Raw genomic sequence first — 15,032 nt, 5'->3', positions numbered from 1 at the left:
GAAATAGCCAGTCCCAAAGGGACAAATATCATATGTTCTCCCTTATCGGTGACAACTAACTGTGCACCAAAAAGGAAACCTGTTGAAGTGAAATGGACACTGTGAGAAACAGTGACTTGATCAGCCCTTGCCCTGACTGTTGATGAACAACTTAATACTTTATCCCTCCTAGTATTTTTTTCTTGTTTGTTCTACTTAATACTTTTGGTTGAATTCTGTAATTAATACACAGTTATCCTTAGGTGTTGATACTTAACTGAAAAAATGATCCCTATTAAATATAAGAGTGGGAATAAGAGAGGGAAGAGATGTACAATTTGGGACATGCTCAAGCTGACTTGCCCCAAATTGTAGAGTTAGAAACATACCAGGGGATTCCAATTCAATCCCATCAAAGTGGCATGTACCAATGCCATCTCACTAGTCCAAGTGATCAATTTCTGTTCACAATTGATCATAATGATAGGACTAAGAGCCAAAGGGATCACATAAACAAGACTAGTGTCTGAAAATACTAACCGATAGAATAAAAAAGGGAGAGAATGACCCAACATGGGAAGCGGGATACACAACAGACTCATAGAATGGTAGATGTCCTAAACTGCACTCTGGCCTCAGAATTAGCCCTTAAGGCATTTGGATCTGGCTGAAGAGCCCATGAGAGTATTTCAGGCATGGAAAGCCAAGACACTCTGGCAAAAAAAAAAAAATGACCTAAATGAAAGATCTGTGCAAGTGAGATCCCAGTGGAAAGGACAGGTTAGCAAAGGAGGAGGAACGTTTCTCTGAAGGGAGGAGAGTACTTCCACTTTGACTACGACCTTGTCTAAATATGATCAGAGTCAGTGAACTCAAAAGGCTTCCATAGCCTTGGAAGCTCATGACAAGAGCCTAGGGTGATTACTGACACCATAAACAAGAGTGTCAATTTGTTAAGTCAACAACAGGAGTCACTGTGTACTTACTCCTCATGTAGGATCTCTGTCCTCAATGTGCTGTACATTGAGATTTAATGCTATAACGAGTACTCAAACAATATATTTCACTTTGTGTTTCTATGTTGGTGCAAACTGTTGAAATCTTTACTTAATATATACTAAACTGATCTTCTGTATATAAAGAGAATTGAAAATGAATCTTGATGTGAATGGAAGGGGAGAGGGAGTGGGAGATGGGAGGGTTGCAGGTGGGAGGGAAGTTATGGGGGGTAGCCATTGTAATCCATAAGCTGCACTTTGGAAATTTATATTCATTAAATAAAAGTTTAAAAAAAGCCAATCTGCAGGATTCCAAACATTCTGTGCAGGATAGTGGGTAACATGGCTGACTGAAAACTGTCTCATTCTTGCTAATATACATACAGCAAATTTCTCTCAGAACACAGTAAGATATGGAATGAGCAATAACTGGGTAGTAACACAATCTATTCTGGTACTCGACAGTAATAGAGTTTAGCACAATCTATTGAAAATTGGAATTTTATGAGTTTTTATTTTTTTTTTAAAAAAGATGCCACTGCAGCATAAAGGCAATGAAAATAAAACAGTGATAAAAATGCAAAATTTAAGAAAAATCGCTGGAGACCTTAATTGTCTATAAATTTATCTTTAATTCAATGCTTATGAGATCAAAGTAATGCTAATGCTTTCTATTTATTTTTCAAGCATGCCCTAACATCCTTAAAGATTAAAAGGATCAAGAACTGTCAAGATCATTTTCAAAATGAATGAGTGTATGAAAATATCCTAGTAGCTGCTAAAGCTTCTTATGAATTTCAATGTAACTATTTATAGTAATTAGGAAAGTATGTGATGTTTGAATCACTAATGGAAAAGCCAAGTAGGCCAGAAACATATCTGTGTTAACACAGAAAACTTTACATACTAGAGTGGGAAAGAAGTATAAGTAAACACATTTTTAATGCTGAAGAAACTCTCTTTTTTGCAAAAAATGAAACTGTCAATAATACATTAAAGTACTCACAAACATGACAACCCTAAAACATAAAATTTGATTCAAAAATAATACCATATAATAATTAATATGTCAGCCTGATAACATTGCCAAACATGCAACTAATAAAGAATTATATTTAAAAATAAATTAAGAACACCCATTTTAACAAGTGAAACTGCAATAAAAGTAAAAACAAAAGCAAAATACAACATACATAATGAATGCACAAAAAAGAACAGCTGACAGTTCAAATATAAGTATACACAACGAAAGCCCCACCTCGCCTCCAGCTAAGGGAAGAGGAAAATGAATAGTAACTATGATGGTATAACTTTGGAGAATAAGTGGATAAAATAAAAAGAACTCAAAATGTTCAACAAAGTTTAGTCATTTTTTTCTTCTAACCACTTGCCATATGCAAAAACACATATTGCCGCAAAAACACATATTGCCACAGAAATAAGTAATATCGTGTGTGCACACATGCACACACACACACACATGCACACACTCAGTAGCCTAATAAGCAATAATAACAAAAACTAGAGACACTTACATTTCCCCTAAGTGAATAGGAACAGCAATTTGTTTCCTTACTAAACTATTGAGTATAGACCAGTTCAAGATGAATAACACTTGCCAAGTTGGCTATTATATCTATAGTATAACAAACTATTGTATTGAAGTTTCAAACATGTAAATTAGCTTATAAATTTGAATTGTGCATCACCATATGAAGAAGTATGAAATACACCTAGTATTAATATATACCATGTGCAAGAAGGTGATTATTTTTAGTGTTAAAAGGAAAAGTGTTAAATGTTTTTAGTGTTAAGAGGATTATTTTTAAGTGTTACAAGGAAAGCCAGCACTATTACACAGTATATTACACTGTCATCTGCAGCACCGACACCCCATATGGGCATAGGTTCAAGTCTTGGCTGCTCCATTTCTGAGCCATCTCCCTTCCCTGATAATGCATCTGGGAAGACGGAAGATGATGGCCCAAATATTTGAGACCCAAAAGAAACTCCCAGATCCTGGCTTCAGCCTGGCTAGCCCTAGCTGTTGCATCCCCTTTGAGAGTGAACAAGAGGATGGAAACTCTCTTTCTCACTGCCTTTCAAATAAATGATAAAATATCATATATTATCATAAAATTGTGGGGAGCAACTTGGACTAGACTAAGTTACTGGAATTAAGACTTATTCTATGCATCTGCTCTCCCACAATATGGTGCTGGGAGAGGAGTAAACAACTTCTACACAGCTGCCTCCAGTTCGACCAATAACCTGCAGGAGCTGATCCTGCTCCTGATTGGAGGAGAGCAGCGTGCTCGGCATGTGGGTAGCAGAGTTGGGATTGGTGGAAGAGGACTATAAAGGAGGAGAGAGACAACATGCACCAGGAACATCTAAAGGGAACATCCAGATAACATCTGAGCATCCCCCGAGAGAGCCGGCCAGCGGTGTGCAGCTCCCCCGCGGAAGTGGGGAAAGTGGCAGGGGGAGCCGCCCTTCCACGGAAGTGGAAGGATCAGCAGCCAACCCGGGAAGGACCAGCAGCAAACCCGGGAAGGGCCGAGCAGACAAAAGAACAGCGCAGGGTCTAGTGTCGTTCCTCCACGAAGAGGGGGAGCGACATAAAATAATATGATAAATTTTAGAAGTGTTGAAAACTCTGATATGTCAGTTGTATGATAATCTTTTTGCATTTTTGGAAATATAAAAAGTAGCATCAATTGGCTTATAATACAAATATCAGAAAGTAAATAATTGATTTATTAAGGTCAATTATATATGATACTCATATTCTAAATTCCTATTGCTTTTCACACCAAGAATTTTAATAATGCTATAATTGTCTATGAGTAAATAAACAAAGTTATTAGTTTTCTCCAGCATACTCTTTCAGCTGAAAGGAGAAAAAAGAATGATCATCAATGCTGAATATATCAAGGGAAATACTTCTCCATGCAGTTTTACAATATATATATTGTCAACCTTTGAAAGCTCCTGATGCATTTGAACTCAAAATTCTGTTTTTTTAAAAGATTTATTTATTTATTGAAAGTCAGAGTTACACAGAGAGAGGAGAGGCAGAGAGAGAGAGAGAGAGAGGTCTTCCATCTGATGATTCACTCCCCAATTGGCCGCAATGGCTGGAGCTGTGCTGATCTGAATCCAGAAGCTAGGAGCTTCCTCTGGGTCTCCCATGCGGGTGCAGGGGCAAAAGGACTTGAGCCATCTTCTACTGCTTTCCCAGGCCATAGAAGAGAGCTGGATCAGAATTGGAACAGCTGGGTCTCAAACTGGTGCCCATAAGGGATGCCAGCACTACAGGCTGCACCACTGCACCCACCCCAAATTATATTTTTTTCAACATTTATTTAATAAATATAAACTTCCAAAGTACAACTTTTGAATTATTGCAGCTTTTCCCTCAATAACCTCCCTCCCACCTGCAACCATCCCATCCCCCACTCCCTCTCCCATCCCATTCTTCATCATGATTAATTTTCAATTATCTTTATATACAGAAGATCAACTTAGTATATACTACATAAAAATTTCAACAGACTGCACCCACAAAGACACACAAAGTACAGAGTACTGTTTGAGTAGTGGTTTTACCATTAATTTGCATATTACAACACATTAAGGGCAGAGGTCCTACATGGGGACCAGGTGCACAGTGACTCCCATTGTTGATTTAACAATTGACACTCTTATTTATGTCAGTAATCACCCAAGGCTCTTGACATGAGCTGCCAAGGCTATGGAAGCCTCTTGAGTTCACCAACTCTGATCTTATTTAGACAAGGCCATAGTCAAAGTGGAAGTTCTCTCCTCCATTCAGAGAAAGGTACTGCCTTCTTTGGTGGTCCATTCTTTCCGCTGGGATCTCACTCACAGAGATCTTTCATTTAGGTCAATTTTTTTGCCACAATGTCTTGGCTTTCCATGCCTGAGAAACTCTCATGGGATTTTTAGTCAGATCAGAATGACTTAAGGGCTGATTCCTAGACTAGAGTGATGCTTAGGGTTTTTGCCATTCTATAAGTCTGCTGTGTATCCTGCTTCCCATGTAGGATCATTCTCTCCTTTTTATTCTATCAATTATTTGCATACACTGGTCTGATTTATGTAATCCCTTTGACAATTAATCCTATCTTTTCAATCAATTATGAACTTTAACTGATCACTTTAACAAGTAAGATGGCATTGGTACATGCCACCTTGATTGGATTGAATGGGAATTCCCCTGGCACATTTCTAGCTCTATTGTGAGGGGTAATTCTAATTGAGCATGTGCCGAACTGTACATGTCCTCCCTCTCTTATTCCCACTCTTATATTTAACAGGGACCACTTTTCACTTAAATTTAAATGACTAAGAATAATTGTGTGTTAATTAAAGAGTTCAACCAAAGTATTAAGAAGAATAAAAAAAAACACTAAAAGGAATAAAATAATAAGTTGTTCCATGACAGTCAGGACAAGGGCTGATGAAGTCACTGTTTCTCATAGTGTCCATTTCACTTCAATAGGTTTCCTTTTAGGTGCTCAGTTAGTTGTCACAGATCAGGGAGAACATATGATATTTGTCCCTTTGGGATTGACTTAGTTCACTCAACTTGTTTTCCAGATTCCTCCATTTTGTTGCAAATGACTGGATTTCTTTTTTTTACTGCTGTATAGTATTCTAGAGTACATATCCCATAATTTCTTTATCCAGTCTTCTGTTGATGGCCATTTTGTTTGATTCCATGTCTGAGCTATTGTGAATTGAGCTGCAATGAACATTGAGGTGCAGACAGCTCTTTTCTATTTGCCAATTTAATTTCCTTTTTGGGTAAATTCCAAGGAGTGAGATGGCTGGGTTGAATGGTAGGCCTATATTCAGGTTTCAGAGGAATCTCCAAACTGACTTCCATAGTGGCTTTACCAGTTTGCATTCCCAGCAACAGTGGGTTAGTGTCCCTTTTTCCCCACATCCTCACCAGCATTTGTTGTTAGTTGATTTCTTTCTGTAAGCCATTCATTATAATCAAAACAGCATTGTATTGGTGCAGAAACAGATGGATAGGCCAATAGAACAGAATAGAAACACCAGAAATCAATCCAAACATCTACAGCCAACTTATATTTGGCAAGGACCTAAAACCAATTCCTGGAGCAAGGACAGTCTCTTCAACAAATGGTCTTAGGAAAACTGGAGCTCCACATGCAGAAGCATGAAGCAAGACCCCTACCTTTCACCTTACACAAAAATTCACTCAACATGGATTAAAGATCTAAATCTATGACTTGACTACATCAAATTATTAGAGAACATCAGAGAAACCCTGTAAGATATAGGCACAAGCAAAGACTTTTTGGAAAAGACCCGAAAGGCACAGGCAGTGAAAGCCAAAATTAACATTTGGAGTTAATTGCATCAAATTGAGAAGTTTCTGTACTTCAAAGGAAACAGTCAGGAAAGTGAAGAGGCAACCAACAGAATGGGAGAAATATTTGCAAATTATGCAACCAACAAAGGATTAATAACCAGAATCTACAAAGAGATCAAGAAACTCCACAATAACAAAACAAACAACCCACTTAAGAGATGGGCCAAGGACCTAAATAAACATTTTTCTTTTTTTTAATTAATTTTTTTGACAGGCAGAGTGGACAGTGAGAGAGAGAGAGACGGAGAGAAAGGTCTTCCTTTGCCGTTGGTTTACCCTCCAATGGCCACCGCAGCCAGCGCGCTGTGGCTGGCGCATGGCACTGATCTGAAGCCAGGAGCCAGGTGCTTCACCTGGTCTCCCATGCGGGTGCAGGGCCCAAGGACCTGGGCCATTCTCCACTGCACTCCCGGGCCATAGCAGAGAGCTGACCTGGAAGAGGGGCAACCGGGACAGAATCAAGCACCCCAACCAGGACTAGAACCCAGTGTGCCAGCGCTGCAAGGTGGAGGATTAGCTTATTGAGCTGTGACGCCAGCCAATAGACATTTTTCAAAAAAGGAAATCCAAATGGCCAACAGATGCATGAAAATATGTTCAAGACCACTAGCAATCAGTGAAATTAAAATCAAATTATATTTTTAATAATTAACCTAAGGAAGCATTAAGAGCTAAAAATGCATATGTATAAATGTCTTCATTGTTTTAAAACCTCGAAATATATATTGCTGAATAGTGTGGTATGGACTGGTTAAATATTTTATGATATGTTGCAACATATTAAAATACTGTTCTCAGGGTCAGGCCTGTAGCTTAGCCATTTAGATGCCTATCTGGGTGCTTGTATCCCATGTCAGTGCGGCTGGCTTTGAGTCTCAGTTCTATTGCCATTTCAGGCTCCCTACTAGTATGCATACTTGGAGGTAGCAGGTGATAATTCAAGTAGCTGAGTTATTGCCACTCACAATGGAGACATAGGCTGGGCTCATGGCTCTGGTTTTGGTCCCAGGTCAACCCCAGAATTTGCAAGCATTTGGGGAACAAACCAGACAGTGAGAGTTCTGTCTGTCTTTATGTCATCCATCCTACCATCTCTCTGCCTGTTGAATATATAATATGAAATAAAAATACTGCTCTCATCAAATATACACTATATAAATAAACTATATGTAAACAAAAATAAAAATATCAAAAGTCTATTATATATTATATTCACACTGAAATATATATGTGTGTAAAGGCACAAAGGTTTATCTCAAATGATATAGTTTCTTTTTTAATTTTTCTGAACTTTCCAAATTTTTATATTGATAATATTTTACATATATTGGTGTGTGCATGCAGTTATATGATTAGATAAAGAATTGTCAAAAGTCACCCACAATCACTTTTAACTACATAATTTTCCACAAATACTCAAGAAGGATGTCCTTGTGCTTTTGTAGAGTTACCACATTAGTATTCATATGGCTATGCTTTAGAAGAGATTACTTTGAATTAGGTAATAATGTTGCATGAATATTAAGTTTTTTGGCTTTCATAATCATTATTATATGGATATTACTTTAAAAAGGCATATTTTTCTTAGAAACTAGGCACAGAACTACTTGATAGTAAAAGGGTAGTCTTCACTTCTCTTCAATGGTTTGGGAAAAATACATACACACATGCTGCCAAAGCTGCAAAATGGAAACAATTGACACACTTAGGTAATCATGTGTAGAGATTGCTAAGTCTATTCTTAAATTTAAAAAACCAAAACCTCAAAATAAATAGTTGCCACAAGAAAACCCCAACTCAAGGTAATAATTCAAGAATTAAATTTGCTTTGGTATCTGGCATTTCACTTGTTTCTCATATAATTAAACATTGACAATAATAATGTAGAGTGAGGGAAAGAGGAGGATGAAAGAGATGGATATATGAGGACTCAAAAATTATAGAGATTTGAGAAATCTCTATATACTTACTATATATTAAAATATATCTATATTTACAATGTGATAATTCAATACAAAACAATAAGAAAATTGACACAGTTTGAGTAGCACATATTGTGAACTATCACAGTATCTGGGACTGGCACTTTGGCACAAAAGATTAAGCCAACACCTGCAATGCAGATATCCTGTATGGGTACTTTTCTGTGGCACAGTTGCTCCACTTCAATCAAGCTCCCTGCTAATACACCTGGGAGAGAAACCAAAGGTGGCTTAAGTACTTGGGCCTTTGCATACCTTGGGAGACATGGATGGAGTTCCTGGATCCTGGCTTTAGTCTGATCCAGCCAGTTGACTACTGTGCCCATATGGGAAGTGAAACAGTGGATGGAAGATCTGTCTCTCCCTCTGTCTCTAAATTTGACTTTCAAATGAATATATATCATTAAAAAAGAAACTGTTTAAAACAATGCTATGTGTCTTCTCACTCACGTCCATAAAGCATGCTTGCAAGGCTATGTAGACCCTCAAGGAGTATGAGGTCCAACAATAATTTCAGACTGCTATATTTGATCAGGAAAAAAGGAAGATTCCAGATATTTAAAAAATTATCTGAGGGACTAGGTAAAGTCTAGGAAGCCACTTTTAGAAGCCAGATCAGGGGATCTAATGAAGAAAGTTCCTACCAATTATTGTAAACTCTGAGAGCTTCTACTCATGACTTCCTGAGAACATTTGTATTCCTCCAGATTACTGACTCCTATCATTATCCTGTACTAATGTTAGAGTATGCATGTATGTATCTAGAAAAATAAATACATGAAGGTTTTTCCACCATATATGGTTTTGATGCATATATTATATATGAGACTAATTTTAAAAATCATGAGTAAATGAAACTAAAAGATATCTATTTTGTTGAAAACTTTGAATTCCATGCAATTTTTTCATAATAAGTATTTTTTCTGAACTTTATAAGACTTCTCATAATGCATGAATTTAATTTTTTGCAACAACTTTTATATTAATAGCCTACAGACATTTTGAAACATGTGTACATGTATGTTAGTGACTCTACAATTTTTTCTCATTTCATATTTAAAGTTGATTATACAATTTGTCTTTTTACATTATGAGAATCGTTTTACATTAAAAGAATCAAAAAGCTATTTGGTGACTAGAAGACTTATACTTTCTAAATATTCACATGATTCATATTATATAGCCCCTATGGCACTAAGTAGCTCAACTGGACAATCTTGACTTCCAGTAGAAACATCAAAATATCATATGCCTATTTCTATAAGACTGTTAAGAAATTACTTTCATGCTTTCCAAAATTTCTCATTTTGGCCTGCGCAAATGAAACCAATGTATTCTGCCTAGGTGAACTTATAAGATAGAAGCATCTTTGGTCTTGAAGTAGCATACTATAGTGAGGTGCACTACATTGGATATGAAAAGCAAATAAAATCTGTGTGTATGTAAATTTGGCTACAATTGTGAGTTTTTGGTCATTTTAAATAAAACAGGTTTAATTTATAATGGGTGTTAAAATAATTTTTGTTTTAATGACATATTTTGTGTGTTTAGTGTCTGCAAATTCTAATTATTTATAGTTCCTCTTAGAAACAGGACCATAGAAATGTTAATAAGAAGCATTTATGCATAATATGAATTATTTACCAGTTTCTTTAATATTAGCTGATTTGCAAAATCAAATGTATAATGTAATCTTATTTAGAGCAGAAATTTGTATATTCTTTATTGCTAAGCACTCTCTCTGTTCATAGTAAAGCTTGAGAGTAATATGTTCTATTGAAAGAATAAACATAAATCAAAAATAATAAATTAATAACACCATGCAATTCTGAAAAGTGGGAGAAGCCTTGACTGGATAATAGAAACTTTGATGGTAATTACTAAGATTTCATCTGAATGAACTAAATTACAAAATTGTGAACAGTATTTTTCTAAGATAAGGGATAAGCAGCAATATGTGATTTATTTCACATGCTTTTTAAAATATTTTATTTATTTATTTACTTAAAAGTCAGAGTTTACAGAGACAGAGGGACAGACAGAGATATTCAATCTGCTGGTTCACTACTCAAATAGCTGCAAGGGACAACTCTGGGACAGCCTGAAGCCAAGAAACTTGAAAAACATCTGGATTTCCCACATAGGTGGCAAGGGCCAAGCATTCAAGCTCCATTGTACTTCTTTCCCAGGTGCATCAGCAGGGAGCTGAATGAGAAGTAGAGCAGCAAGCTGACATAACCAACTGTGTCATAATGCCAGCCACTATCATGTATTTTTAGTTGTTGATTTTATATACAAAAATCAAATGTAAATTTATTTTATGTTTGATTATTATTAAGTTGGATTCAGAAGTCTTTACCTATGATATCTACTCATTGTCCAATTTGAAAAAATATCTCACATCAATCTAACAGCTACTTTACTACCTAAAAGATCCTTTGTCTTTTGTGATAAATTACTTTCATATTCATTAAGCATTCTTCAAATGTGACTTTCAGGTTTTCAAAGAATTGGAACTATTCCTAGATATGTGGTCATGTTTTTGGAAAGGACTAAAACTGAAAAGTTCTCATTTGGATATTTCTCATTTATCTTACTTTCTTCCCTAGCATCTCTTATTATGCCCTAAATACGATTTATATTCATTAATCCTTTTTGTAGAGTCTGATTCATCTCCAGCATCCAATCAGAAACTTCCTACCTTTCAAAATCATTTTTCCTTTATAATTTGTTAGTTTCTCTGCACTATGCTAGGTTTGAATATGGTTTTCTCCATAACACATGTTGAAATATGATTGTCTTTTAGATGGTATCAGGAAGTGAGGACTTTCAGGGGTCATTAGGTCATTTAGGATTCATGTTGTCCTGGCAGGACTGGGTTTCTTCTCAGAGGTGTGTGAGTTATTGCTCTTGCAACACTGGATTAGTTACTTCAAGGACAAGTTGCTTTGAAGCCTGGGAACTCTACATGCTTTGTCTCCTGTATGCATATAGTTACCTATCTGCCAGATGCTGTGGCCTTGCTCTAGAACCCACTGGCTTCCAGAATCAGCAGCCAAAATCAACCTCATTATAAATTACCCAGTTACAGCAACAGAAAATGAACTTAGTACTGTAACAACCTCCCAATTATCTCTTTCATTGGTGCAATAATATCCTCCTTGTTTTGCATAGCTGTAACTTAACCTTATGTTAAGCATTGACATTCAAATCAAAATGATCTTGTAAAAATTAACATAATTTTTATTGTACTCACCACAATGGAGAAATAAATATCTGAGTTCATGGGTGTGCTAAATATTCTGATTTGATCATTGCAAATGGTATTCATGTATTAGAACATCATATTGGGCTGGGGCCACGGCTCACTAGGTTAATCCTCCGGCTGCAATGCCAGTACCCTGGGGTTCTAGTACCGGTTTGGGAGAAGCATCTGAAAGAGCAGACAATTAACTAAGCCACAGAGGCATGGTTTAAAGATGAAATCCATCAGAGAACACCAAGTATTTTTACAAAAGACTAAAAATAAATGCAGAAAGGCAGGAAATCAGAATAAGAAAGAAAGCATGATTTCCCCAAAGAAACACGACAACATATCAATATTAGAATGTGAAGATGAAGGCCAGCACCGCGGCTCAATAGGCTAATCCTCTGGGTTCCAGTCCCAATTGGTGTGCTGGATTCCATCCTGGTTGCTCCTCTTCCAGGCCAGCTCTCTGCTGTGGCCCAGGAGTGCAGTGGAGGATGGCCCAGGCCTTTGGGCCCTGTGGCCACATGGTAGACCAGGAGAAGCACCTGGCTCCTGGCTTCAGATGAGCGTGTTGCACCAACCGCAGCCTGCCGGCCGCAGCAGCCATTGGGGGGTGAACCAACGGCAAAGGAAGACCTTTCTCTCTGTCTCTCTCACTGTCCACTCTGCCTGTCAAAAAAAATTAATTAATTAAAAAAATGTGAAGATCAAGAGATTGATGAAATGCCTGAAAAGGAATTCAAAAGAATGGAGATACCTTGGAAAGATAAAAATAGATATACTATAAGATGAGCATTCTCACTCTTGAAAATTTACCCAAGGGAAATGAAATCAGCATATGAAAAAGTTAATCTTATGAGCATAACAAAAACTGAAAATATATCATTGTAAAAATTGAGAGGGAATGAGAGAGGAAGAATGAGGAAGGATGGAGGTGTTGGTCAGAGGGAGGGTAGGGTAGAAAGTATCACTATGTCCCTAAATCTGTATATATTAAATACATTAATGTTGTTTACTTTAAATTTTAAAAAATTAGAAAAAGATAAAATCTAGGGTCCCCCTTTGCAATTAATAAGACATCTTGGAAGCTAACAAGTTCTATATCCACTTTCATTGTAACTGGTAGCAAAATAGCCAGGTTATTTAGGCAGATGCCTTTAAAATACACTTTAATTTTCATAACAATGTTGATTTTACTTATTGCATTAAGGTGATTTTTTCCTAACATAACCCTATGAAGTGAGTTGTTATTCATATTTTGTTAAGAATATTTACTGGTATCATGTATTTGGTATGTTGTAGAAGCAAGATTCAAATTACAGAAGATCAGTATCAAAAAACACAAATTAGCATTGCATAATCTTCGGAGTCATACTCACTTTTTAATGATACCTATTCATTTTAATACCAGTACATGAAATTTAATATACATAATGCCTATATTATATATTTGTTACTATCCTTTTTGTATTCATATCTATGTGTTTTCAACTGGAAAATAGGTAAACTACATGTCTGAGGGAAAAATAATGTTAGGTCCCTCTACCATGACTGATAAGACACACAGTGAAGCACACTATCTTTAATTCAGTTCTTCCCTCTGAACTCCATAGCAATCATTCCTGAGAAGTCATTACTCACAATCAACATGTTTGAACTAGTCACTACCAAACAATTAAACTTGCTTGAGGATGGAAACCCATTGCTAATATTCTATACCATTTATACTATTTATCTTCTGTTATGAGTAAATTTTTTACATATATATGTGTATCAATGTTTAATGTTTTAATTACTATTTATGCCATTAAGAGAGGTTAAATATGTTTTTGGAGCATATACAAGTTTATTTTAATATTGCATTGTTTATTTTCCTATTATAACTTAGGAGGTGATGTGATTCTTTCAACATAACATGGTATTTTTATTTTTTTTATAGTTTTTTTTTTTTGACAGGCAGACTGGACAGTGAGAGAGAGAGCCAGAGAGGAAGGTCTTCCTTTGTCGTTGGTTCACCTCCAATGGCCACTGCGGCCGGCGCGCTGCAGCCAGTGCACTGCGCTGATCCAAGGACCTGGGGCATCCTCCACTGCACTCCCGGGCCACAGCAGAGAGTTGGACTGGAAGAGGAGCAACCAGGATAGAATCTGGTGCCCTGACCGGGACTATAACCCGGTGTGCTGGCACCGCAGGTGAAGGATTAGCCTGCTGAGCCACGGCGCCAGCTGGTATTTTTATTTAAAACTATGAGATAGTGGAGGTGGAGCCAAGATGGTGGAACAGTGAGGGCACGCACTGATAGTCTGGGAAAAGATAGTTTAATAAAAGTGGAGTTACTGTAGCCACAAGAAAAGGCTCAGCAAAAAAATTGCAGAGGAAACTCTTCTGGATCTAGTGGATGTGAAACAGAGGACCTACGGGGAGAGCAAGGTCACCCACCACGTGGAAGCTGAGCAGCAGGAGCCACAGCACCGTGGAAGCCGTGCAGCAGAGTCTGGCAGCCAGTGCTGGAAGGGGAGGTGAGATAAAAACTTCGGTAACCCAAGACATTGGCGGGGAAAGGCAGAAAGAGCCTAGAGGGAATGAAAGCCCCACTGGGAAAAGTTCATCAGGTGGACTGGAGGAGAGAAAAAATGAACTTAAGGGAAACCGGCATGGACATTAGCCTCTCTCTCCACTCACCTTACAAAGCCGAGCAAGACAAAGAGCAGGTGCCATTTTGTGTATGTAAAGCAGTGCCCGCCATTAGCCAAGCAGAAAAACCTGACTCCGGTGGGGAGAAATAACAGGAGGTTAAGACCTAGTTAGTGAAAGTGAGGAGCTAATGAACTGAGACTGTGAAAATCTGAGGGGCTGGCGAGAGAACTCGCCGAGTACACAAACTCAGTAACTTGGGCAAACTGGTGAGACTGTTGAGAAATTTGAGACAACATTGAGGGCTGCATAAACTCTGTGTGGTCCCAAGGGTAAACAGACAAATACCCACAGGGGCCAGATTTAATACATCAACTACCCTCAATTCCACTCAGCTGTGTGGAATTACTTCCCAACTGAGTCAGAAAAAAAAGAGAGAGAGAGCAAGCAAGTGAGAGAACAATCTGGGTGAGTCACCTTTGGCACACCCTTAACCCTGAAGAACCAAACAGAGCTCTCTGGCCACACCCATCAAAGCCTCTAAGGATCCATCAAAAGCAGACAGTCCACTTAATCTAGAGTCACAGTATAACGAGAAGAAACCAAAGAATATCTCCAATATGCCAAACAACAAACGCAGAAACCGAGGTAACAAGAACAAGAAAGACACTATGACACCCCCAAATGAAATAGACACCCCAATTCAAGATTATGAAGATGATGAGATAGAAGAAATGCAAGAAGAGGATCTCAAAACA

Source organism: Oryctolagus cuniculus, unplaced genomic scaffold (genome assembly GCF_964237555.1).
Source record: "Oryctolagus cuniculus unplaced genomic scaffold, mOryCun1.1 SCAFFOLD_35, whole genome shotgun sequence".
In the NCBI taxonomy this organism is placed as follows: domain Eukaryota; kingdom Metazoa; phylum Chordata; class Mammalia; order Lagomorpha; family Leporidae; genus Oryctolagus; species Oryctolagus cuniculus.
Note: the sequence above shows the minus strand (reverse complement) of the source record.